We start from the raw sequence: 26,535 nt of genomic DNA, 5'->3' as shown, positions 1-26,535 counted from the left end.
CCAGTCTCTGAGTCAATTTCTCCAGCCGCTATTGATTTTAGACCAACATTTAAAGTTGAAAATGAGCTGCAAAAATAAGATGTTAATTAGGGTCTGGAAAGTATCTCGTTCATATACTGATTAGAAAGCTTGCCGTAGTGTCCTTCCTAAAGGATATGAAGCTGGCCCAATCCACATCAGGCTCCTGGATCCAATTGTCTTTCACTGTCCAAATCCAGAGAAAGTTCTCAAATCCCTTTTCTTGCTTTTTTGCTCCATCTCCTCACCCCACACCTTAGAGAAAGAGCATTGTTCCATTCTGTTGATAGCATCGCCCCAGCAACAAGGTCTTCAGTGTTCCAGAAGCTAAATACCTACTCATAATACCCTTCCTCTCTCACACCTATTTCTTAGTAAGTAGCAAACCTCTGTCTGGACTAAACTACTAGCATGACTGAGTATTCCTCATATAAAATTCTGACTGAATACAGAAAACTATGCTATTAAGGAAAACAAGAAAAGGTGTCTTGTGCAGGGAAAGCTTGCGAAGGGCATGGATTATTATTTGGTTATGAAAGCTTCAATGTGTGGTCTAAAATAGTGCAGCCTAGAGACAGATTTGCAGCTTGAGAAAAAACTAAGCCTTTGGTGGATGAAAGGACCGACTCACCATAATACAATAAGCTGCTCACAAATGTAGCCTAAACTAAGGATGTAAGTATACACCAATTTCATTCTTAAGAGAAGCAATGAATAATTTTAGCAATTTTCTTCCTAGTGTGAGAGTCTTCAAAAACTACAAAGATGATTTCGTTTCAGGATTTACTCTCTACAAAGTTCTCATGTGTTTCTTTGTTGAAAAACAAACAAATATGAAACAACATTTTCTGCATATAAAACATATTTCTGTGTGGGAAAGTGTGCAAATTGTGTGCAGAGTAAGTCCTGAGCTGGGACAAGTCTCATCACTTCAAGATTCTCTTTTCTGAGGCTCCCTGAAACTTGAGAAACATGGTTTCCAATCATTTTGCCACTATTTTGAAATATTCTCCCCATCTTTTAGCAGCAGCTCAAGCTGTAAATTTCCTTTAGGACATTATTGATGGTTATCCTGTGGAGCAGTTAAACACAAACTCAGCTAGGTCAAAACTAGCTTCTCTAAGTATATGGAGTAACTATATGAAAGAACTACTGTATATTGATGGTAGAAGGGACTTCAACTGCCTTCAATTTTAAAAAGTAAGGACATACCAAATTCACAGTTGTCTTCCTAAGTAGGATCGAAAATACTTGAAATTTACAAAATTCAAAGGTGGGAGAAAGTGAAACTGACAGAGGCAGTGGTGGAGGTCACTGAGTTGTCAGCTCTTGAAAGACTTGCATTGAATCCTTGTGTATTCACTCAGGTTTGTGATACTGAATTATGGCTATTGACACCCCTTTCTTCTAATAGAATCTGCTTCAACAACCACATGGAAGCAAAGGTACAGCATGACCCTTTCTGTTCTAGGAACCTGTTGGATTTGGCTGGTACAGATGGATAAAGATAGCATTTTGTTACAGTCTTTGTAAGAACCTACCAAATTGTGCAGACAAAAATACCTGAGCTGCTGCTTGTGGTTATTATGTTATTATGTTGTTATTCTTAAATATTAAATATTGTTATATTTATTTATATCCCAGCTTTTTCCCAATCTGGGGCTCAAAGTGGCTTAGAAAAGTTACAGCTAAATATCATACATCTTACCAAAATTTAAGACATAATTAAAATATTCATAACATGAAAAACAGTTAAGCATAACCATGAAAGAGAACCATTAAAAAGTGTAGGCATTAAACAGGATAAAGAGCATGTTAAAAGCATCATCTCCTCACCAGTTAGCCCTTGAAAGGTCTATAGAAACACAAAACATTTTGTTGTTGTTACATGCCTTCAAGTCATTCTCAAATTATCGCAACCCTAAGGTGAACCTATCATCTGGTTTTCTTGGCAAGATTTGTTCAAATCTTCCATGCCTTCCTCTGAGAGAGTATGTCTTGCACAAAGTCATGCAGGGACTAAGCAGGGATTTGAGCCCCGGTCTCTAGAGCAGCAGTTCCCAACCCTTAGGGCTCCTCTTAACCTTCCCAGGTGCTCCGCGGCCACTCCAGGAAAATTGGTTCCTGCCCTAGAAACTGAGTCTTAAAAAGGGCTCTATGAGTCAAAAAGGTTGGGAACCCCTGCTCTAGACTCACAGTCCATTGCTCAAACCACCACACCATGTTTTTGACTGTCTACAAAAGGATAACAGGGATGGTACCAGACAAAGGAGTTCCAGAGCCTAGGAGCAGCAACAGAGAAAACCCTCCTCCATGTTTCCACCAAATGAACCTATGAATGTGGCAAGACAGAGAATGGCTTCCACAGAAGTTCTCAAGACACAGGCAAGCTCATATAGGGTGATATGTCCCTTCAGATAACCTGTACCTGGGCCTTATAGGGCTTTGTAAGTCATAACCAGCACTTTGTTTTGTGTCCACAAATATCCTAGCTGCTAATGAAACTGTTGCCAGGACTTGCTTACTCCCTGTATGCAAATCTGGTTAACAATTTGGCTGCAGCAGTTTGGGACACCTGAAATGTCTAAGCAAACCTCAAGGGCAAACTCATGTAGACCATGTTGTAGTAATCCAAACAGGATGTACCTAAGGCGTGGCCAGATCCAACATCTCAAGGAATGGATACAACTGGCACAGAGGTCTTAACTGTTTGGATGCACTCCTGGGCTTCACCAAGCCTTCTGTGCTCAGGATTGAGTCCAGTGGAACACCTGAGATGAAAACCTGCATTTCGAGGGGTGTGTAACCCCACTCATCACAGATTCTGTTTTTATTCCCTGGTTTGATCTGCCTTGATCTGACTAGGAGAACCCCTGTCTTGTCTGGATTGTTTCAACTCATTCACCCTCATTCAGTCCATTACTGAATGAGGGTGAGGACAGTCCATTTAGAACCAAGACAGCTTCTGGGTATCATCCACAACATGGCAACAGACCCAAAATTCCAAACAATCTCTTTCAGAAATGATAAGTATATGTTATAAAACATGGGGGACAAAACAGAACCCCAAGAGACCCCACAGATCAATGCCAAGAGGTTGCATGGGACTCTCCAAGACCCACTTTTGGGTTTGCCCTTCCATGAAGGAATGGAGCCAGTGTAAAATTGTGTCTTTAAATCCCATCTCAGCAAGATGGCCCAGAAAAATACATAACTGATGAGGTCTAGCAGACCCAATGGAGGCTCACTACCTCAGCCCAGTTCCAAGTGTAGGTCAGGTCATCCACCAAGGCAACCAAAGCTGTCCCTGTTCCATAACCAGACATGAAACTATGTTTAAATAGAGCTAGATATTCCATTTCAGCCACATAAAAATTCAATGTGGAAGAACATAAAACTGTCATATTCATCTCTCTGTGTGCTGTATTTTTAATACAGCTATATTGTGCTTCTTTGTGGCTATACAAGATTAAAGTCTTTCCATACGTGTACATTTATGGCTCATACTGCCTTCCAGCAATTCACCAGAGTCTGTACACTTTAAAAGTGAGAATCTGATATAAACAGAAACAAGTATGATGTGCTCTGAATTTTGAAGAAGAGGTTTGTGGAGTCTGATGTTTCAAAAACAAATGATTTAAAGGATTTTGATTTGCATTTTATTTTTTTATATGAATTGTTAAACAATGCATTGTTTTAATTATGTGAATGTCTAACTATTGGAACAAGAATATCCCTCCTCCCCGGGTTTGTAATCTATCCTTAAAAGTTCCAAGCCTGTGCAGCAAGGAATAAATTCCACTTTTGTTGTGTGCCGTCAAATCATTTCCAGCTTATGGTGACCATAAGGCACTGTAAATTCCACTGAGCTCACCTTAATTAATTGCAAGAGATAGACATGCCTTCATTCAGCATGAGATTTCCCATGATCATTACCTTTGGGGGTGGTGGATGAGGAACATAAAAGCTCAATATTTATGATCATAGGCCCAATGAAGGCTTTTAAGCAACTTTATTTCATATCAGTAAGATAGATAGAACAAATGTTTTCTCATTCATATTTAGGCACTTGGCCTGGGGACTAAATTTGGAAGAAATTTGATTTGTACAGCTTTAAAATATACCGACTGGGAGAGACTTGTCTCCATATGTCTATATTTATGCTCTCCTTTCAGTTATTAGTCTAAACTATTCATTCAGAGTTAAGATTCAATGTAAGTCAAGGGCCCCATGTGGTACCCCTGGCTCTGCCTTGGTTGATACAGGTTTCTGAGTTACTAAGTCATAAAAACACACTTGATACCCAGTGTTCTGTGTTTCCTATAGAGAAATCATGATTCTTTTTATACCTCAGTGTGCCTTCTGGTACATCTTGAAGTAAATGCTAACTTGTAAAACATTAGTTATCGGCAGAATCAATGGCAGCTTCATGCATTCAGTGAAGAATGACTGGAAGTGATGAAGGACTGAATGAGCCACACACTGAATAACTTTGTCGGGTTTGCCATGCCACATTTACCAAAAGCTAAAGACCCTGGCAGAGAGCCAGTATGGTGTGGCCATTTGAGTGTTGGAACATGACTCCAGACATAAGAAACCCACTACTGTGACTCAGAGGAGGCAATGACAAGTCACTTCTGAATGGATCTTGCCAAGAAAACCTAAGATAGAAGTCAGAGTTGACTTGAAAGCACATAACAACAACAAACAAAGACACTGGCATAGTAAGTGGAACGAAGTGCTGCCTTGGCTATTATTTAAATCATCTACTACTTGATAATGCATTCAAGATTGGAAGTGGGGGCTGTCCATCCTGTAACACAGCTCACTTTGTTCAGCCATAGGGAGAAAGGATGGAGAAATCCACTTCTACCAACCCACTTGCACAAACTTGAAAATTAGATCTAAACCATTATATTAGATCCAGCATGTGAATATCTGTATCATGACTTGTGGAAAATCCAAATGTGGATTATCCAAGTCACAATTACACTGCCCATCATGTATGAGTGAGACAAATTTGTTACTGGAAATGTGTGTTATGTACACACACTTATATAAGAGATGCAGAGATTACAAACCTGGATATGAATCTGCCTCTTTTCAGTAGAGTTTTTTTGTTTTTGTGGTTGTATGGAATGGCTTATGCCAGAAATTTTAGCATTTCACCCTTTTAGCTGTAGATCCTTGATGGGCAAGTTCATTGAGAATTAACTGTGCTCTTCCTCAACCTGGATTGTTTTTTGATGGTACAAGTGGAAAGCAATGTTGGAAACTGACTTATATGTTTCCTATCAGAAGACAGGAAAAAGAGAATTCCCACACAGTTTGATGCTGTGAGTCAGCGATGTAGATTTGTCTTTCTGTGCATAGAATCAGCAGTTATATGCACATCCCTTCCAAAGCAGTCTGAAATCCTCTCTTTGTGGTCCTTGGTAGGATGCCATCAGCTATATTAAGTTGTATGCAATCCAGATTTGTTGGTCAAGAACATTAAATAAGAAAAAATGAAAAAGCTTTTTAATAACCAGGCTTTATTTACATGGGAACATTTAGCAGGATTGCCTTACAATGTCTGTTTTTAATAACTGCTATTACCAAGCAGGATACTTTTCTAAAAAGGATGGGCTTTATGCACGCTAAATTTGGTAACAATTTGGAACATGAGATCCAAAGGAACCTTATAAGTTCTATCCAAAGATGTAGGAACTACGTGCCAAACTTGAGATGTGGTGAAAGAAACTTCAACTGATTTGCTTGGGAAAGCATGGGAAAATGGAATTTTCCTATCAGGATGGCAATGAAAAGCAAATCAAGGAGCTGCCAATATTTATATCTTAGCATTAAGAAGCTATGTTGTTGTTTTTTTTAATCTGGGGAGGAGGGCAGAAGAAAACAAAGTAAGCAGAGCAGAAGAAACATTTTGAAGACACATTTTTCTAATTCCACATAAAGTTGTTCACAGTCAGCAATTAAGATAATCATAATTCCATAAGGTTATGCAGGTGGAGAGATGTTTTATTCTTAGAAGCCTCTATATTATGGTGCATAGACCTTGGGTGTACAAAAAAAGTATTAAAACAACACAACTGGAAGATAGTAAATTGCTTCCAGAAAGATGGAGAGAAATGAAGCAAGTCTTCGATTTGTAACAAAGAAAGATTTTCTTGTTAGAATCCTTGAATTCTTTTTTTAAAGTTCATGGTTGTCATAGTTAAAAAGAATTTGAAAGAGTATGTGCACAGTTTAATAACTATATATATATAATAGCATGTTCATTTGGTGTTTGTATCTTTTGGTATTTCAGCCTTTCTTGTGCTTTGAAGTGGTTGGTGCTGGACCTTAAATGCCTGAAATTAATGTCAAAGGATTTGGGAATTGCAGCTGACTAAAGCACTCATCTAATGGTAAGACTGGATTTACCCACTACTGAATGTAATGAAATACAGAAAGTCTGCCTAAATTAGCTGTGCATTTTCCAGCTGATCCTACACCAAATATCCCCCATCCACTGGGACTCATTCCTTCAAAGAGACTGTGGCTTTTAAAAGAGAGGGAGAAAGGAACAAGAAAGTGACAGAATTCACACAGAATTTAAATGACTCAAACTGATGGAGGTAGCAAGATGGGGCAAATATGCACATGCACAATGTTCCTAAGATAGTGATGACCCATGAGAGATTGTTTTTTAGGTTTCCCAGATTCCTTCCTTGTATGAACACAACTTTGGGAAGGATCCAAATTAATTTTAGAAAATGATTCAAAATGGACCAAAGTCTGTTCTGATCTGAAAGTACAGCATTGTTCAAAAGTAAGCGCCAAAACTCTTGAGTTCCTGTATCATTTACAGCCACTAGCATGGTTTGACCATAATATTAAACTATAATTTAGTGAACTTAGTAAAAAAAATGTGATTTCTTGCAAAACCTTGGATTTAGTTAGGTTTTGCTAGCTATTGTCACTTCAGCATCCACTCAATTTGTTCTTTTATGTGGCTGTTCCTTGCAATTTCTTGGATTTGTATTAGGGCTTTGAAAAAAAACAACAACTGGGGCGTAGTTTGCTGAGATGGACCTACAGTTTGAAGGTCAGGTTTTCTCCTTTCTGACTTAAGTTAAAAGGGCTGTAAAGCAAAAGTATTATTTCACTAGTGCACTCATTCATGGTGCCTCCAAAAAAATTAAAAGAGGAAAAAGCAAACATTTCTTTTTGTTGTTGTTCTGATATGTCTCAGAATTTAAGAAACCCATTTGAGAGTAGGAACAAAATGTTCTAGCTGGTGCCAGAAACTATAGGAAAATAGTTCAGGGCAACAGAAATGTCAACTAGAGAAATTTTTGAAATCCCCAAGAAGTACAGCAACAAATACCACAATCTCCTGATACATTTGGGTCCAGGTTATCTACAGGATCACCTTCTCCCATACAATCTGCCCTGAACACTGAGGTCCTCTGGGGGCAGTTGCTGCAGCCTACAAGAACCCAACTGACAGCTGTTACCCAGAGGACCTTCTCATTGGCCACCCAAAGAAAATGGAATGACCATCTGGAAGAGATCCGCCAGTAAACCAGCTGTTGGAACATAAAACACATTTGAAGACCTATCTCTTCCGGCAGGCCTGTCTAGGCATTTTTTAATCATGAATTTTAAACATGAATTTTATATTTAATTATTGTCCTACGTATTATAATATAAGCATTGCATAGAGATACATCTTAATATGTGTATTTTATGTAATGATTGTGTTTAACTATGTTGTAACCTGCCTCGAGCTGTGAGGAGAGGCAGGTAAGAATTATTATTATTATTATTATTATTATTATTATTATTATTATTATTTGCCCCATCTGGAGGACACCATTGCTAGATATTCGTGTCAAGGGAAAATCTTTACCTTTATTATGTGAATCAGCCTGGTCTCTCTTCTCTTCTGTTCTTTGTAGTCACAAGATTTGAAGCGGCTACTGTTATTTTCAGTTAATCATGGTGTGATGTTTAATTCAATCTAGAACAGACTGTGATTAATTTCAACTATGGTTGAAACAGAAATCACATTTCCTGAGCACTTAAATATTAGAATGCGTGCAGACAGTGTGTTGGCAAGAAGAACAGGGAGGGAAGCTTTTGATCACTATCACACGGATAAATGTCACAAAAGTTTTTGAAATTCTCTTTAAAAGGTTAATTTTCAGCCTCACTAGCTAAGGCCATGTGATGTTTAGTTTCAAGGTGCTGGGGTGGAATAATGCGAGACTGTATGTGTGCACAGATTCAAAACCCACTGTAAGTGGATCTCACTGTGAGCTGTGAGTTCAGGTTTGTCTGGAGACATGTGTATATTCTCAGTTCTGACGTTTTCACTGATGCCTGCAATTTTGGCAGGAAATCTCATGAGAGAAGAACCTACTGTCCTTATACCAAACACTGTCCATTTCTGCACCATGCCCAAGTCGCTGAGCATTGCCTTAAGGAATGCTGCACATCCAGGGGTCTTTGGAGCTTATGAAATCATGACAGTTTCCATGTGAGAAATGTCAGAGTACATGTCATAACCATCCAAATATGATCAAAGGGCTGTTTCCTTTTCTGAACTCATTTGTTCCTTCTCGTCTTGGAACTATCGCTCCTGTTTTTGAATACTAAGGCATCCTTGGTCTCTAGAGCAGAAGACTAGACTTGTGTTTTATGCTCCAAGGCAGCATTGGTGACAGGAAGAGAAGGGCCAGACAGAAATCAGAGAGCCTTTGCTTTCAAATAAAAACAGTACAAAGGCCAGAATATGTGCCCATCAGTCACAGAAAAAAGAATTTCTCCACCAGATCTCCTAACACTTTTGCTGCAAAGTAAAGCCAGGCCAGGACATTGTCAATAAAACAAAAATGGTAGAGTGGGATGTTCACTGAGAATTGCCTCTATCCTGCTTTTGTTGCAACCATAACATTTTGTTTGATATGCAAAATCATCGATAAGCACGACAGCTTCTGATGCTATGAGATTATTGATCATGTACTACACTTTCTAAATGAACACACTTAAATACCAAGACTAACTGGAGTTTCTTCACAAGAGTACTATTTATCTGCAACAATTTTTATGATCAAGCAACATAATCTTGGGCACACTCACTTTCCAGTCATGATTTAGCTATCATTTTATAGGCTTTTACTTTATTTTATGGCTCATCATGATTTAAAGGACCCCAGTATTGTTTTCCTTGCCATGTTCAAACTGGTCTCATCAATAGTCACGTGAAATTGTATGGGCTGCTCCCACACTGCAGAATTAATATAGTTTGACACCACTTTAACTGTCATGACTCCATCCTATGGAATCCTGGGATTTGTACTTCATTGTAACACCAAAGCTTTCTGAGAGAGAAGTCCAAATAGCTCACAAAACTAGGGTTCTTGGGCAAGTCACACTCTCTTAACTTCAGCAAACAAACTTTGAGCAAATCTTGCCAAGTAAACCCTATGGTAGGTTCCCATGCGGGTTGCTATAAGTCCGAAAGAGCCTGAAGGCACACAACAATAAATATAGGCTTGCACTGTAAAACTTTGCAATGTCACGATTCTGATGGCTGCAATTTTATAACAATCTAGGGATTCCCCCAGATGGTACAAATGTGTTGGAAGGTTGAGGTATTTGTAACTGTAGTTTTGGGTTTTGTTTTTTAATACACACACACACAAACACACACACAAATGAAAGGCAGCATGGTGTAGTGATTTAAGCTTTGGATTTATGACTCTGGAGACAAGGGTTTGAATCCCCACTCAGTCATGCAAACCCACTGGGTGCTCTCAGTAAAGCCAAACACCGTCTATCAAATCTTGCCAAGACAATCCGATGATAGGTTTGCCTTAGAGACACTATAAGTCAGAAATGACTCAACAATTGTTCTGGACTGTTTTCCAGCAATTTCCAGCACCAGTTGAAACATTTTATTCCCAGCCTCAAGTGGGTTTATGTTCAATTCCACAAAATTAAAAAGCACAAAATATGTATCCCTTGCTCTTCCTTTTGTCTATCTTAATCTCCTTTTTTTTAATAGGGCATTGATAAAATGGCAATTTGTCCATTAATCATAACTCTAAAAAATCCAAGAGGAGAAAATTTACTATTCAAATCATAGGAAGACACCAAACTACATTTTTTAAAAAAGAAAATCCTTTGGAAAAGCCCTTGTTCAGATCCAAGAAATCACTGCAATCCCTATGAAACACCCCAAAACCTGAGAAGCTATTTCCCCCAAAAAGATCTCACTTCTTTAGTCCAATCTGGAAGAGCTCTGGGACTCTTACAAAGAAGTTTTCAACTCCCATAGATCATTTTTGGTTTTTGTTTGTTTGTATGAAGGAACTTGAGCATTGCATATTAACTGCAAAAATTGGAAATGTATGTTGGTACAATTGAGCCCTTAGAAAGAATATAAGCAGAAAGATTTTTCAGGCTTGTATGTAAAAAAGTAATTTGCTGAGGCTTTCTCACATGTATATAATATGCAATTAACATTTGTTTCTGGAGGTGAAGGGTATGGAGGTTTTTTGGTGGGGTTTTTTGGGCTATGAGGCTGTGTTCTGGAAGAGTTTATTCCTGACATTTTGCCAGCAGCTGTGGCTGGCATCTTCAGAGAATGCTGGAATGGAAGAGAGTGGTATATATATACTGTTGGTTGAGAGGAGGCGATTTGCATGTTAATTTGTGTATTGTTCTATTGCTGAATGGCAAGGCCTGCAGGGTGTCTATTAAACTGATGATCCATTATCTGTTGGGAAACCCCCTGACTCTGGGTGGTTTTCATTTGCATTTGCTGGGTCTCGATTTTGGTGTTTTTCAGGACCGGTAGCCAAACTTTGTTTACTTTAAGGGGTTTTTTTTTCCCTTTCCTGTTGAAGTTGTCCAGGTGCTTATGGATATCAATGGCTTCCCTGTACATTCTGACTTGATAGTTGTTGGCGTTGTCCAGAATTTCAGTGTTTTCAAACAGCATTTTATGCGCAGGATGGTTTATGATGTTCTGCTACTGCTGATCTTTCTGGCTGACCCAGTCTTGTGTTTCTTGATTTGTGTTTGAACACTGTATTTGGTGGTCTGCAGCTGCACAGTATGCAGTAAACTCCTGCAGCTGTGAAAGAGTCTCTCCTGTCCTTCGCTGAGGAATAAACTCTTCTAGAGCATGGCCTCATAGCCTGAAAAAACCCACGCATAACTATGGATGCCGGCCATGAAAGCCGTAGTCTTTACTAATGGGTATATTTTTTTAAAATGAACTGTCTTATCTTTCCCTCCCTCTCTCATTGCCAAGAAACAGTAAAAACTGAACTTTAGATATTTTATTCAGCGAATACAGGCTCTCAAAACAGTTTTGCTTAATCCATAAAAATCACATACTCACTCTGTAATATCCAAAAATCACTCCACTCCCAGTGGGTTGTTGTCTTATCAGATTGCAGCACCTCAGCTAAGATTTGAAACTGTCAGATCCTCAGCAGAAGAACAGTGTTACCTGTTTATAATTCATTCTCTCACTACTGCCATTTTGACAAATATCTCAAACCTGAAGGACGCAATGTATATATTATCTCCTCAGTAGGGATGCAAAGTCCCATTAGCTGCAGCAGAATGGGAAGTAAACACACTCATGGATTGAGGAACAGGGAATAAATATGGCTAGGATTGCTACCAAATTCTAGCTAATGTAGAATTTGTGGCATGGGTTAAAAACCTCCTCCTCGGGCAAATTTTTGAAAGAAGAAGAACCATTTCCAATATCAATAGTGTTTCTCAGAGGGTTTCAAAACAGCTCTACCTGAAACCCCAGAAAATATTATTGTATATACTCATGTATAAGTCTAGAAATTTAGGTCAAAAATTGACCTCAAAAACCCCGAGTCAACTTATCCATGAGTCAATGTAAGTACTGTATCGTAATTCTTATTTATAAGAAGGAACCATGAAAAGCAAGAGTATAATCTGTCCTGGAAGCACCAATCCCCTTTATCCTCTCATTCATCCAGCCTTAAGAGCAAGCACAAAGAGTTGTGTCGGCTGGGATTTTGTAAGTTCTATTACATTGTTTTGCTTTGCTTCATCCTTTAGATCCTTTGCTATATGCCCCTAAGTTTTACCCTCGACTTATCCACAGGTCATAGCAAAATCCATAATTTTCACCCCAAAACTTGCCCTTGACTTGTATGTGAGTTTGACTAATAGTCGAGTATATATGGTAGTGCAAATTGTTAGTTGCACTGCACCAACATTTGCTCCTCTCTAGAACTGGATTTCTGGGAACAGAGAAGATAATTCTGCATGCAGATGGCATGGTGGCAGTGGTAAAACCTCGGACTAGAGTTGCCACTGGCTTTGACCTCAGTCAAAATGGTGAAGTAAATTTAGTGGTTTCTGGTTGGGAGAATTGCCCAAGGAATTTCAAAGGATGACGGAGTGATCTGAGGAAACTAGCAACACTCCTCAGGAAAGTCAAGCAAATCTACACTTCCCCATTCACTGGAGAAAAGAAAGAGAGAGACCAAAATGATGAGATTTAAATTACTTCATCAGCCTCTTCCTGTCCTGGGGTTGGGAAAGATAACGTATTCTATTATATTTTGTCATTCATCAGTCTGCCTTAATGACTGAGCAAGGGGAAATCCCATCTTTTTCTAGCTGCTGGATATCTACTAACTTCTGACAAATGTTCTTAGCATGGGTCATAAATTCTAGGGGCATGGAGGGAATTGCTCTTCTCTTTTTTTCCCCTGTACCAAATTCTAAATGGGTAATGTTTAATATGAGTTAAGCCCGCTCACTGCACATTCAGTTGTATCATTAAATATGATACTGTATGTAGTTTCCTTTTTGTGGTGCAATTTCCTCAGGGGCCTTGTGCTTGTGGCCATTTTAGACATAATACACTGATGCTAATTGTAGACAATTATTTCTAGGGAATAGAAGCAACAACTTTCCTCTTTAGCCATTGTAGTATCAGCCCTGATAACTCTTCTAAAGTAGCTGCACTAAAGTAGCTAAAGAAACAGGGAGAAGCCCTACACATTCTTTCAAATATTTCTTGCCCAAGCTATTGCATGGGAAGTTGATTTAGTATTATGAAATCATGACATTCAGGTCACTCACTATCTATTATCCACAGATTCTGCATCCATGGATTCAACCATCCACAGCTTGTGTGTGTGTATATACATATAAACCCCAAAAGGAAACCTTGATTTTGCCATTTTATAGAAGAGACACCATTTTACTACCCCACTGTATATAATAGGACTTGCATATCTACAGATTTTGTTATCCCTTGGGGAGGGGGGGGATAACCAAACTCCAGTGGATACCAAAGTCCCATTGAACAACAACAATATAATTCTGCAGAGAGTAGCCTGCATCATTTGGACTTGGGGGATATGCATATTTCATTATTAAAAGAGCACACATTTCTATTCCCTAGGAAAATTATTTTCATCAACATCTTTGAAAGCCTCTGAATGTCTGTATAATTGAAAAAGGCTTCAAATGGCTAAAAAAAACCCAGAAACATCTTCAATTTATGATCCTCTGTGTCCAACTTTAGAGTTCAACGCCACACTAGAGTGGTCATCTGCAGAAGAGGCGCAAAGGGAACATCAGCAGGTGTAGCTTTGCATATTCCTACATTCAGTGCAATGATATTGGACACTCTCTGCCTAAGCAGAAGGATCACCACACCCGGAGGAGTCAGGCTCACCAGGACCTAATGGCAGAGAATATTCACACATTTCCTATTTTACATGCTAAAGCTGACATATTTATTTCATTATTTATTTATTGCTTCTGATTTTGCTGAGCAGTGGAGACAAGCTATACACATCATGCAAAAATCCCATTCACAAGCACTGAAATTCCTGTTCAGACTTACACTCCAGCTCTGTAGGTTTAAGGAGCCAGTCCTCACACAAGTCCAGAGCTATCTTTGCAGTGGTAAATGCTAGATACTGGTTCTGCTTCTTAAACCATTAGACATCTCACAATACTGAATTTTGTACTCCGCTAAAACTGGAGTATATACACAAGCTTGTCTGCTGAAAGAAACATAGGAGGCTGCCTTGTTCTATCTGTGCTGAGTTGTAGCAGCTTCCTAGAGTTTCAGTTGGAGGTTTTTTCTAGTTCTACCTGGAGTTGCAGACAATGGTTTGTTAATTAAATAGACACTCTGAGGCCTTGCCATTCAACCACAGAACCACACAAAGATTAACATTCAAACTGCTTCCCCTCAACCAACAGTATATATACCCTAACCCAACTCTCTTCCATGCCAGCATTCTCTGAAGATGCCAGCTACAGCTGCTGGTGAAACATCAGGAAAAAATTCTTTTAGAACATGTCCTCATAGCCAGAAAAAACCCCACAAAAAACTATGAATGCCGGCCATGAAAGCCTTCAGCTTCACAAAATAATAATTCTGTCCTACTTTACAGGGTTGTTTCAAAGAGTGCTGAAATCATGTAGTTGAGGAGTAACATGTTGTACTCTAGACATTCTTCTCTGCAATTCCTTCCATGCTTCCTCATGAGTTATGCTGGCTAGGTCTGATGGGCATTACAACTAGCAACAAGCTACCCACCCCAATGAGCCTGAGCAGTTACAAAAAAGACTATTGCAGATTACCCAGGTAGTGTAAACTACACTCTTTGTAACTACATTAGCGTAATAAATAGCTCAACAATCAATAGTGACAATCCAGACAAAAGGGTGAGAGGGGAGTTTAAAGAGGAGAGGGAGATTATCCATAGATTGTATTTAGATGTCACTTACTTCACATATTGTGCGGGAGACTGGTTTAGTCAAAGTCACAGTCAAAATCCTGACGCAAACAGCAGGTGTATAGAGGCAACTGGATCTTAGCATTTCCAACATCTTGTAAATCAGTGTCACATCATTTCCTTCTATCCCGAGATGAAGCATACATGCGAATTGTAAATCTGATCACAGTACAGATTTGTTTTTCTTCCAGCACAACTCTCTCATGCATTGTTTTTCTTTTCCTTAAGTACAATCTGGTTAAATATTTCATGAGAGAGATTTAGAATATCCATAGCTAGCAAAGCAGCTGAGGGTGTCACGTCAAAACAATGAAATAACTCCCTTTTCTCCCAATCTGTGTTCATTTGCTTTTGGCATAACAGTTTAAAGAATGAGGGATGCCCCTTCCACAAGTAAATCCCTTGTCTAGAAAGACATGCAACCATACATTCTGAATAGCTGTACATGTCAGGGGTGCCTCTTCTGTTAGCCATAGTTAGGCACCGGCCTTAGATACTAAAGCATGAAAGGTGGCAGATCATCAGCACATACATGCATATACTGATAAATACATACCCCAAGAGGCTTCCACCACTGCTCTAGATTCTTTTATGGCCAATGCACAAGCACCCAGAGCTGGCCAGATCCCAAATGCCTTTTTCTGTCCTCATGGCAAGACAATGTGCACAGGATGGCACATCAGACATCCTGCTCCAGGCTTTGGGGCCTTGCCAGTTCTATAGTGAGTAATATCAGCTTCTTTCTGTAGCTGACATTGCTCTCTATAGAGTCTTCTTTCAATCTTGCTTTGAGAATGAGATAGAGGGCAGGGGTGCAATGTGGCAATGGGAGAGGTGCCAAAGGGTGGCCGTGGAGTGGTATTTCTCCTTCTGCCTCAGATAGCATGAGAGCTTGGGATAGTGCTGATATATAGTGATATCTCTACAAGACCAATAGGTGGTGTTAGCTTCATGAATCACCAGAAGTGGACAGAATGGTACTCTATGGATGTTGTCTGACTGCAGTGGCTAGCTTTCCTTACATATTCTGTCTGGGGCTGCTGAAAGCTCCAGTTTAACAGCATTTGGAAAGCTGCAATTTGCCAAACTCTGTCCATCACCACCGAAAAAATCAGCAACAAGGGCCTCTCCCATTTCACTTCAGAAGAGGGAAACAGCCCTCCTTCACTATAAATCCTACTTGCATGGCAACACTACATACCATTTAGAGCACATCCGATATATTGAATTGGGGCGAGGTACAAATATATTTAAATACAACACGTTCTTGAACAAAAGAGTAGTGCTAGATTGGCAGGAGAAAATCCCATATGGGAGCCTTATAGTGTGAACAATTTATTGATAGAATTTTGCCACAAAACTTCTCAACACCGTGCACAGAAAAAACAGACAGTTTTGTTGTTTTTGTCAGCATCAAGTCAATTCACACTTATGGTGACCCTATAAGAGGAAGTTTGTCATTGCCTTCTTCTGAGGCTGTGAAGGTGTGACTTGCCCAAGGTCACCCAGAAGTTTTTTTGATGGATGAGCATACATTCAAGCCCCTAGTCTCTCAGAATCCTATTCCAATGTTCAAACCACTATACCGATTTTGACACTATAATAAAACGGCTGCAATTAGTTAAAATTCAACCCTCATCATCACAAAAAATAGCACTGCGGATAGTTGGGTATGTGATACTAATTAATATGTGATGTTAGAAATATAAATATTCATAATATAGAAGGAGGGGATATTTTGGTTAGGCTGAGGTGCATGTAGGTAGTCTAAGGGGCTGGGATTGGGCATCTAAGCCCCAATTTATCTATCCTGTTGTCAAGGATAACTATTCGGCAGCTACAGTTTGTAGCTACTGAGGGCAGGAGAGCAGCCACCAGAACTTTTCCTATTCCCCTAAACCAGGGGTAGGCAACCTGCGGCCCGGCGAGGCCTTGGGACCGGCCCCAGCCCGGTCCTGCCGCCGATTGCCGCCAGGGCCTTTGGCGTCTCACACGAGGGGCATGGTGGCGCAATTGTCTATAGAAGCCTCAGAAACATGCATTTATCTTAACATTTTTTAAAAAATCAGCAATTTTTTTCGCATGTCTTCCATTTTATTTAAAAAGTGCCCTCCATTTGAAAATTTTGTCCTACATTTGTCCCGGTTTATTTATGTATTTAATTTTTTAAAAAATTATTTAATTATTTATTTTGTGGCTTCGGTCCCCCAGTTGTCTGAGGGACAGCAGCCCGGCCCCCGGCTCAAAAGGGTTGCCTACCCCTGCCCTAAACTGTCCTGTTGCTCCTAGGTGTGGTGGACAAAGCTATGTTGATGTGTCAGCCTAGTTATGTCATATACATGCCATGGTGAAGGGAATACCTTTTCTTTTGCCTCAGGCAGCACAGTGGCATGGGCCAGTCCAGCCTGTTGTAGTAACCTGAAGATTATCGCCACAGCACACAGAAAGAACCTGATCTAATTGGACTTCTTCCTCTCCTCAACAAAAAATAGTGTATTTAAAAACTGAAGAGAAGTAACTAGCCCAGTTTAAATCAACATCATATTTTATTCACTTGCCAATCAGATTAAAGTAAAAAAGCTCCTTGGAAACAGAAAGGCCAGCCTGCCACTAACAAGATAGAAAGTGCTAAGCCAATAATCCTCCCACTAGAAAGGCTAATCTCAAAAAAACTGAAGAAGAATGAACAGCTTGCTCCATTGTAACTTGCATTACAACCATCACTCCCTCCTATTAATGATTCTCTATTAGTTCAAATGCAAATTTCAATGGTATATTGTTAAATGACATTTATAAATTTTAAGCAGAAGAAGGTATTTTGACAGGGATAAAAAAAACCTCTATCTGACAAAATTCCCCTTTTTAGGATTATTAATGATGCAGAAGTTGTGTCCTTCTCTGCATCTCATTTGCAGCAGCACTAGTTTGTTTTGCAAACCCGACAGGGTCTTAACTTTTAATTAGAGGCCATGGGGATTGAACTGAGAATTTTATCCACAACATTACTCTCCAATGGACACTGCTACCTGTGACTGCAAAGGAAAAAGAAGGGCTGTCAAGCACCTGACATGATACACAGCAATGGACTGTGTCTATCTGCTGGCAAGAGGCTGAGTACGCTGTAGAAGCCTATAGACTTCAATCATACCAAGAGTGGAAAATTACTTTCAGCCAGAGCCTTACATTGACAGGGAACTGTCCAACAACTCATAGGGGTTACATGCATGCCAAGAATGGTGCATTCTTGGCATGCATATAACCTCTATGAGTTGTTGCTTTGGCCCAGGAAGTGGATCCAGTTTGGAGGGAGAGAAAGAGTGTGTGTGAGAGAGAGAGAGAGCAGGAGGAGAGAGGGCTGTATTTTTACAGATAAGAATTAGGTCCTTGCCACCTTGACTTGGTAATATTAGGTATGCATTTAGGAGGTAACAGAGGAGTAAACTCCATATGCTGGGATTTGCATTATGTTTGTGTTCATTTAGTATTTTTATTTAGGGCTTTGAGGTTGCCTCTATAACTACTGAGCAGCAGGATTACTTATTGCAAGTAGGTCCTGCAGTGGTGCTTTGCAGGATGCTTTGTCTTCATACTGGGTTCATTATAAACTATGCAATAATATTGCTGGATTTTTTTTAAAAAAGAAGTTTATATAAAGCTGCACATTGTTAAAACTTCTGTAATTGTTTCTGAAATATTCATTGATACCCGAAAGAAATGTTACACACAGCATTCTCTCCCTCCCTATCTCTTCCCCCTCTTTCTTTCTCTCTCTTATGCAAACACACACAGAGAAAGACAGAGAGAGAGAGAGAGAGAGAGAGAGAGATTCAGTGCTGAGAAAAGCCCTCATACCTTCCAACATTTCACAGATGAAAAACAGGGCATGTGCAGCCATGCAATAGAGAGTGGTCAAGATGTCTAACACATGCTTGGTGGGGCTGCAGTGGTTTGCTTTTGCCAGACCCTACTAGGAAAGGCAAAATTCTGCTCCTTCCTCTCCACATTCCCTACTGTGTTAAGGGAGTGAAAACTACTTGTGCACTTTGGATTCATTTTGCAGTAATTGGAGTAATTACAAAGTGGAGAAAGTGGGAGGAGCAAAAAGAGAAACTGGGACATTTTAATAGCAACTGAAAAAGTTCAATGACAGAGGATCAATCAGAATTGTCCCTGCCAAATTACATCCTAGAATCATAGAATCATAGATTTGGAAGAGACCACAAGGGCCATCCAGTCCAACCCCCTGCCATGCAGGAAATCTAAATCAAAACATCCCCAACAGATGGCCATCAAGCCTCTGCTTAAAGACCTCCAAAGAAGGAGACTCCACTACACTCTGAGGGAGTTTGTTCCACTGTCGAACAGCCCTTACTGTCAGGAAGTTCCTCCTAATGTTGAGGTAGAATCTCTTTTCCTGTAGCTTGCATCCATTGCTCCAGGTCCTAGTCTCTGCAGCATCAGAAAACAAGCTTGCTCCCTCCTCAGTGTGATATTCCTTCAAGTATTTAAACAGGGCTAACATATCACCTCTTAATGTTCTCTTCTCCAGGCTAAACATTCCCAGCTCCCTAAGGCGTTCTTCATAGGGCATGGTTTCCAGACCCTTCACCATTTTAGTCGCCCTCCTTTGGACACGCTCCAGTTTCTCAACATCCTTTTTAAATTGTGGTTCCCAGAACTGGACACAGTATTCCAGATGGGGCATGACCAGAGCAAAATAGAGTGGCACTATTACTTCCCTTGATCTAGATACTATACTTCTATTAATGCAGCCTAAAATTGCATTGGCTTTGTTAGCTGCCACATCACACTGTTTATTGGGACAGTTGGAGAATATGGGCTCTGCCTTTTCAGCACTGAGATAAAAAAAGGGTTTATCTTCAGTCTGCTGAGGTTAGAGGAATGGGGGTAGAGCCTACTAGAGAGTATCGAGCCTGAGTGAAAAGGCTGGGAAATCCCCACAGACTATCAGACCCACAGCCCAGAGATCCCACATCCCTCCTTTACATCCTACCCTTCTTCCCAATATTATTGTTACGTGCCTTCAAGTAAGCTCTGATTGATGGCGAACCTATCATATAGTTGATTGGCAATATTTGTTCAGAGAGGGTTTGCTTTTGCCTTCTTCTGAGGCTGAGACAATGTGATTTTCCCAAATTCACCCAGGGGCGTTCTATGGCTGAGCAGGGATTCAAACCCTGATCTTCAGAGTTGCCATCCAATGTTCAGACTACTACACCCTGCTGACTGTCTTTCCAGTAATGTAATTATATTATAGTCCATTATATGTAGCTATCAGTAACAGGAAGAACAGGTTGTTTGACATGTTCAAATTTGAAACTGTGCCAAATCCTTCCAAATTCTGTGCTACAAAAAGTTAAAATTTGTACCATGTGTTATGAAAAATGATCTAATTTCTTCTTATTTTACATCTTTTACTTGTTTTTTTTTTAAAATTTGTCAGTGAAAAGAACAAGGAAGCTACGTAGGCATCCTGAAACAACCCCGAATGTATCAGACAGCTTATTCATCTTCCCCCCCCACCACCACCACATCCCACATGCAATACATTCACTTTCTGGCTTCTAAGATTTCAGCCAGCACCTCTTATCAATGCAACTCCAAGTGGTAGCCATTGGACCAGTTTTTGCCACTCCCTGACCCACTGGCTGCCAGTCTCTGACAAGTTTCCAGAAATGAAAGAAACAATTACAGTTGCCCCTTGGATTTCACACATATTCAAGCCCCATAGGCCTGAATGGGGTGTGTGCCCATGGCACACGTGCCATTAAGGTTAATGCCAGTTATCCCTCCATGGATTTTCAAGTCCGTAGATTTCAAGTCCACGGACTTGAAGGGGTGACTTTATATTCAGTGGTCACAAATGTAGTGCCACTCCCTAGAAATGGGGGAAATGACTGTCATTTGCCCACACCAATGCAGTGAGAAATACTGCTTTAAAGCAAGTCATATTAAAACAAAGACTAGAAACTTGTTCTTTATTGAAAGGTGATAGCAAGCTAAACAGATAAATTCTTTGCTCAGTACTACACTCTGTGGCTTGCCTGCTCTCCTGAGAAATTGTGGCAATATACACTGCCTTGAAAATAGTCAAGATATTGAAGTGGTGAATACACACACACCAACGCATACACACACCTTATACTTAATAAAGGTCAAAGCACAATTCCTGCCCTCCTTCATATGCATGTGTTTAGGGAGCCACAGTGTCATAATTTACAATAAATCTGTGAATCTGTTACAAGAATTATAACGTGTCTAAAGAGTTAGCTTTTATTTGCCACCTAAGCATCTTTTCCTGGCAGGGCAAAGAGCAATTATTTTCTTCCATAGGAAAGGACTACTACAGGCACTTCAGTCACAGAGGCTTCATTGGTACCTTTCTTACCAAATAAAACGGGCAACCCATTCTTTGCTCTACATAAAGTTTTAGTACTCTGTTATATTGGCTCTTTTTATAAGCTAACAGCAGTGAGCATAATTCGCACAACCTCCATTTGTTGGAGTGTGGAATTATGAGCTGTGCCCAAAGATCTGCTCATTCCACTTTACACCATCTCAGTAAAAATCTATGTGATCATTATGTGCTAAAAGACTAAAGCCAAGAAATGAGAATTAATCATCGATATTTCGTACCTCTGAGTCATTCATTCCACCAGCTCTCTCCACCAGCAGCAGACTGCCGTACTTGTATGCTATTAGCTGTCAGCTGTGATTTGGAAACCTTTTTATTTATGGGTTATTGCAAAATGAATTTGTTTGCTCTTTATGTTCCCTGGGCAGATTTGAAAGTTAATTATAAAGGGGAGGGAGAGAACGAACGCATGTGAAACAATAATTCAACGTATGTTGAACAAGGAAAGACCATTTGACAAATGCCAATTTCCCCACCAAAACTAGGGTGCAATAGCTTAACAAGCTCTGTAAAACCCAGGCAGCATCTGCCAAATCTTATAAATCATGTTTATTTGCAGAGATAATGCAGAGAATGGGGAGAAGTTTCCCAATTCATTTCAGAGATATTCTAGCACTGATGGAAAACCTGGTTCCTAATGCACTCCTGGTTTTCACTGATACTTTATCTCAAATATATGTTGCTTTGAAGATCATTTCACATTTTATATCAGAAACAAATTTTGGCCCAGAACTTGGAAATAACTAGTTACAAATAAATTGTTACTTGTAATTGACTCTTCTCTCAATAACAAACTGACTTACTTTATTACTGAATGTGGCATATTGGGGAAATCAAAGATAGCTTCTATAGTTATAACTTATGTGCATGTGGCCTTACTAAATGAGGGAATAGGAAAAGCACACGGCTTAAGTCCCAGCTTTTGCTGTGCCTTAAGCCCTGTTGTTGATGTTGCAGCAAGAATGAGGTGCATGCAAGACGAATGTGTTTTGCACCACAAGCCAGCAGCATAATTGCTAGGAGAACAAACAGTACAATGGCTATAAGTAATGTCTAGCTGAGAAACACCAATGGAGCTGTAAAGAGTTATGGAACACCATGTGGAATACTTTGCCAGACTTCTTGTTTGGGATTAGGCACTTGAGCTAGGATGAAAACAGTCTTTCCCTAACTGGTCGGAGCTTTGTGTTGATTGAATGACACCACTGTGTACTTACATGGTACGTTTCTTGACCTTCACATTGTCCTGCACAGAAAGATGGAATCGCTTAGTGAAATTACCCTCTTGAACTTTGTGAATCAACTCAGAGGTATTTTAAATCCCATGTACAGCAGATTGTATGTGTTAAAGGAATGAGAGAAAAGGCGGGAGTAAGACAGAAGAGAAATAAATGAAAGGCCAAGCATTAATACAATATTTATTGGTTGCCTTGAGCTTAAATCCTTGCCTATATATAAATCCCCATTTAACAAGTGCATTGTATCAATAAACAGCTTACATATTTATACGTGAAATAAATAGATTTGCTATTTATATTCATGTAAATCATTTATATCAGTTTACATTTTAATGACTCATATCAGTCTGCTCTATGCCTTGAATAAGATAGTAATCTTTGCTTTCACCAATGAGAATCCAATTTTTAGAAATACGTTATCAGCTTAGTGGCATCCAGGTTACCTGATGCCAGAAGACAAAAGACTACGAATTGTATTTCCCTGTAGTTAGTACTCTATAAAGGCCTATGAAGACATTCAGCAGTCCTGGTCAACAACTACTTTGGAAGTGGTATGGAAAGTTGATAAGCCACCACCACCATCTCATACCACGTAAATCATCCATGGATCCTGTTAGTATTCCTCATCTCTCATGTGCCACTTTGGATAAGTGGCAGTCAACAGTTTCTCATCAGGAGAACAGATTTAACTCTAATGTTTCCAGTTTCTGAACTATTGGCAGAGATGGTTACGCAGAATCTTTTAGAGATGGGCAAATACAGTCAGCCCTCTGTATTGGCAGGCCAGCCATCTTCAGAGTGGAGCATCTGCGGAAGGCTCTGCCCTGTTATTATCAACGGTGATTCATGCATGTGGACATGCCAATGCGGACATGCACATGTGGACATCCATTGATAATGGGACTTATGTTCCTGAATTTTTTAGTAGCCACAAGGGCAGGGGACTGGAACCAAACCCCTGCCAGTATGGAGAACCAACTGTATGTTGGTTTTGCTTTCACTCAAATTCAGATTTTTTTTTTAACTGCAACTTATGATAACCCTATAATAGCATTTTCATGGCAAGATTTATTCAGAGGGGGTTTGCCACTGCCTTCCTCTGAAAGTAGCCAGATATTACATGGTGATCTTCCTTGCAAGTAATAACCAGGCCTGGCCTTGCTTAGCTTTCTAGACCAGACAGGATCTGGTGACTTCATAGTATTTAACCTAGCTGTTCAGAGTATCTATCTTGGGCTGAAATTTCCCAAAAATCTATTGGGTGGAAAATAATTAAAGATGGATTTTATGATCATAGACCAAAGCTCAGAGAAGACTGATGCTAGGGGTTGTTCATGACCATAACAAGACTGAACCTCCTAGAGCAGAACATGGACTCAGAAGCATTCTGCAGTCTGATGTCTATAACTTTTTGAGCTGCTACAAGAAATTTGTATTCAGACTTGGATACATTTGAAAAATGTGCATAAACAAATTCCAGACAGTGTGGGAGGGGATGCATACATTTCAAAAATGTGTAAAATTAATTTGTACATTTAAGTAAGTGGCTTCTGCTAATGGAAGAAAAACTCATACATTTCAAAAAATTCACATAGTTAACAAGATGCACATGAGGATTAATAATCAGATTCCTGTTTATATTTAAGAGTTGCTTCCAATGTTTCCAATGTTAAAGAGGAGTGATGGCATGCACCTAGGGCTATCACATTTGCCTTTGACTGATAGCGTTGTCTCTGGTTCAAATGTATCTGGTAAATGGAAACTGTCCAGGCTATAGATGCAAATACGACCTAAGCAGCTTTCCTACAGTCTTCTTGATCATTTAAAAATGAGCACTGACAGCTATCTGTGAAACAGATTATGCAGGTGGCTGGCAGCAAACATTTCTAAAATCTGAAGCCAATTGTATAACTTATGCACACATTCATAAGTGGCAGTGGGGGGATTTTTAAGACCTCCAAAATTCTACCATTCCAAATTCCAGGGCTGAAATTGTATTTAAATTTCCTGTTTCATATGCGAGCAGATCCTGGAGAGTACCATGACTGCACGATAAAATCAGTTTTTTACCTCTTCCTTTTATTCTTACACCTCTAACCTGATTTCTGTAACATTTTCTAATGTCTAATAAAGAGATCCAGAGCTCTTGAAAGTTTGCATACAATTTTGTGCTTTTTTACATAGTATCATTTAGGTACTACCCTAACATGTATGTGTTAGGGGAAAGGATTCTTACATTGCCTTTCAGAGCATTTTAAAGCAATTTTAGTGGGTTCTATTCTACCATTCAAAACCTTCATGACTAGGAGCTTCTCCACTACATGGAATCCTGACATTGGTATTGCATATAGGAATGGGCAAGAAATCTGATGAATTTGCACTACAGTACATAAATACCTATATTACACTGTCTGAGGCTGCCAATGGAACATAACTTATCTTGCCCCTGAAATCCTCTTTTTTGATAAGATTTGTGATACATTGCAACCACAAAAAATTAATAACAAAAAAAAAACCAGGCATACATTCACAAAATTATAATTATTGAAAACATGCATAAGCAAACTTTAGTCAGTGGGAAAATAAATGCCAAAAGTGCATACACTTTTTTTAATATACACATAAATACATACATATTTCCATGCTGAAGGGAAAAGATCTCACAATATATGAATATGAAATCAAAATACCTGTGGGAAAATGAGAAACTCTGGGAGAAAGAGACTGGCAGATCCACACATCCCTGTCTGCATCTTTGAAGATTATCACAAAGCGGAATTGAAATAGCAGGATGGTAGCACCTTTGACAGAACCTTACTAGACAATGTAGTGAGTAACTTGTATCTGGTCTGTATTCCACCTGTGGCTGTGGCACACCTTTTCATTGTTGGGCAAAGCCTGTCAATACCTGCTAATCACATTGCTTGTTGCATTTGTCTCCTATGCAAAAACCTTCCAGCAACAGCTCCAAGATAGGTCAGTCATGCGATCGCCTTCTCTCTACCTTTCCCACTCCCACTTGCTAGTCCCAAACATGCTAGTTTTCTCCTTTTTACACTTTCTTCCCCCCCCTCCGCAAATCACATTGTCATAATTGATAAATTGTGTTAAAAAGATAAATTAAAATTAAGAAATGCCTTGAACAGCTCAAGCCTGAAATTCCCCTAGAAGCCAAGATGATCAAATTGAGGCTGTCATACTCTGGTCAAATCATGAAAAGGCATGATTCAGTAGAAAGCACAACAATGCTGGGAAAGGTTGAGAGTAGTAGAAAACAATGGTATAGACTTGAGTCAACTGACTTGGACTCAAGTCAGACTCAAGTCACTTTAATGACTCAGCTTGGACTCGCCTCAGCAATAAATGATGCACTGACTTGTAACAACTTAGAACTTGTAGATTTTCAGTGACTGACTTGCTGGTGTGATTCACTTCGAGCAACAGGCAACCCCCCCCCCCAAAAAAAAGGATGGGGTATGTTTCTCAGAGGAGAACAGCAAGTGCAGTAGACAACAGGCTTAAGGTGGAAGGATTCTTCTAAATCTTCCGAAAAGCTTAGAAGGCTCCTCTGGTGTACAGTGAGGACAGTCTGCCAACACACCTCAACCCCCACTTCAAGCCTGTTGCTTAATGTATTTGCTGGTGCCTTCCAAGAAATGTGAACCACATTCTTTTTTCTGTTAACAGTTGGATCTCAGACTTGAGACTCAAGTTGAGACTTAAAGGTAGAGACTTGAGACTTGACTTGAGACTTGGAGTAAAAGACTTGAATACATTACTGGTAGAAAGAGAGGAAGACTACATGTCAGATGGCTAGACTCAATCAGAGAGGCCATGGACATGAATCTACAAGACTTAAGCAGTGTAGTAGAAGATAGAGGGTCTTGAAGATGTCTCATCTGCAGGATCACCATGAGTCAAGGATGATTTGAGGGCAATTAACAACAACAACAACAAATATTTCGTAGAGCAATAAACCAGGTAATCCGGGTTAAGGAAGCCCCTATTAAGCAGCTCCAGTTGTGCAAAT

General features: G+C 39.7%; 1 protein-coding gene across 2 annotated transcripts in view; it reads left to right on the top strand.

The window, feature by feature from the left end:
- RASGEF1A (RasGEF domain family member 1A) overlaps positions 1 to 26,535 on the top strand; it is a 325,383-nt gene that overhangs the window by 110,885 nt on the left and 187,963 nt on the right. For both annotated transcript variants that reach the window (XM_042457796.1, XM_042457797.1), the window contains exon 2: positions 6,326 to 6,425. The gene's annotated coding sequence lies outside the window, so the exon portion shown is untranslated. The remainder of the gene's footprint in view (positions 1 to 6,325; positions 6,426 to 26,535) is intronic.

The sequence above is a fragment of the Sceloporus undulatus genome, chromosome 3, assembly GCF_019175285.1.
Source record: "Sceloporus undulatus isolate JIND9_A2432 ecotype Alabama chromosome 3, SceUnd_v1.1, whole genome shotgun sequence".
Lineage (NCBI taxonomy): Eukaryota > Metazoa > Chordata > Lepidosauria > Squamata > Phrynosomatidae > Sceloporus > Sceloporus undulatus.
The sequence above is the reverse complement of the archived record's forward strand: the minus strand, read 5'-3'. Positions and strand labels throughout refer to the sequence as shown.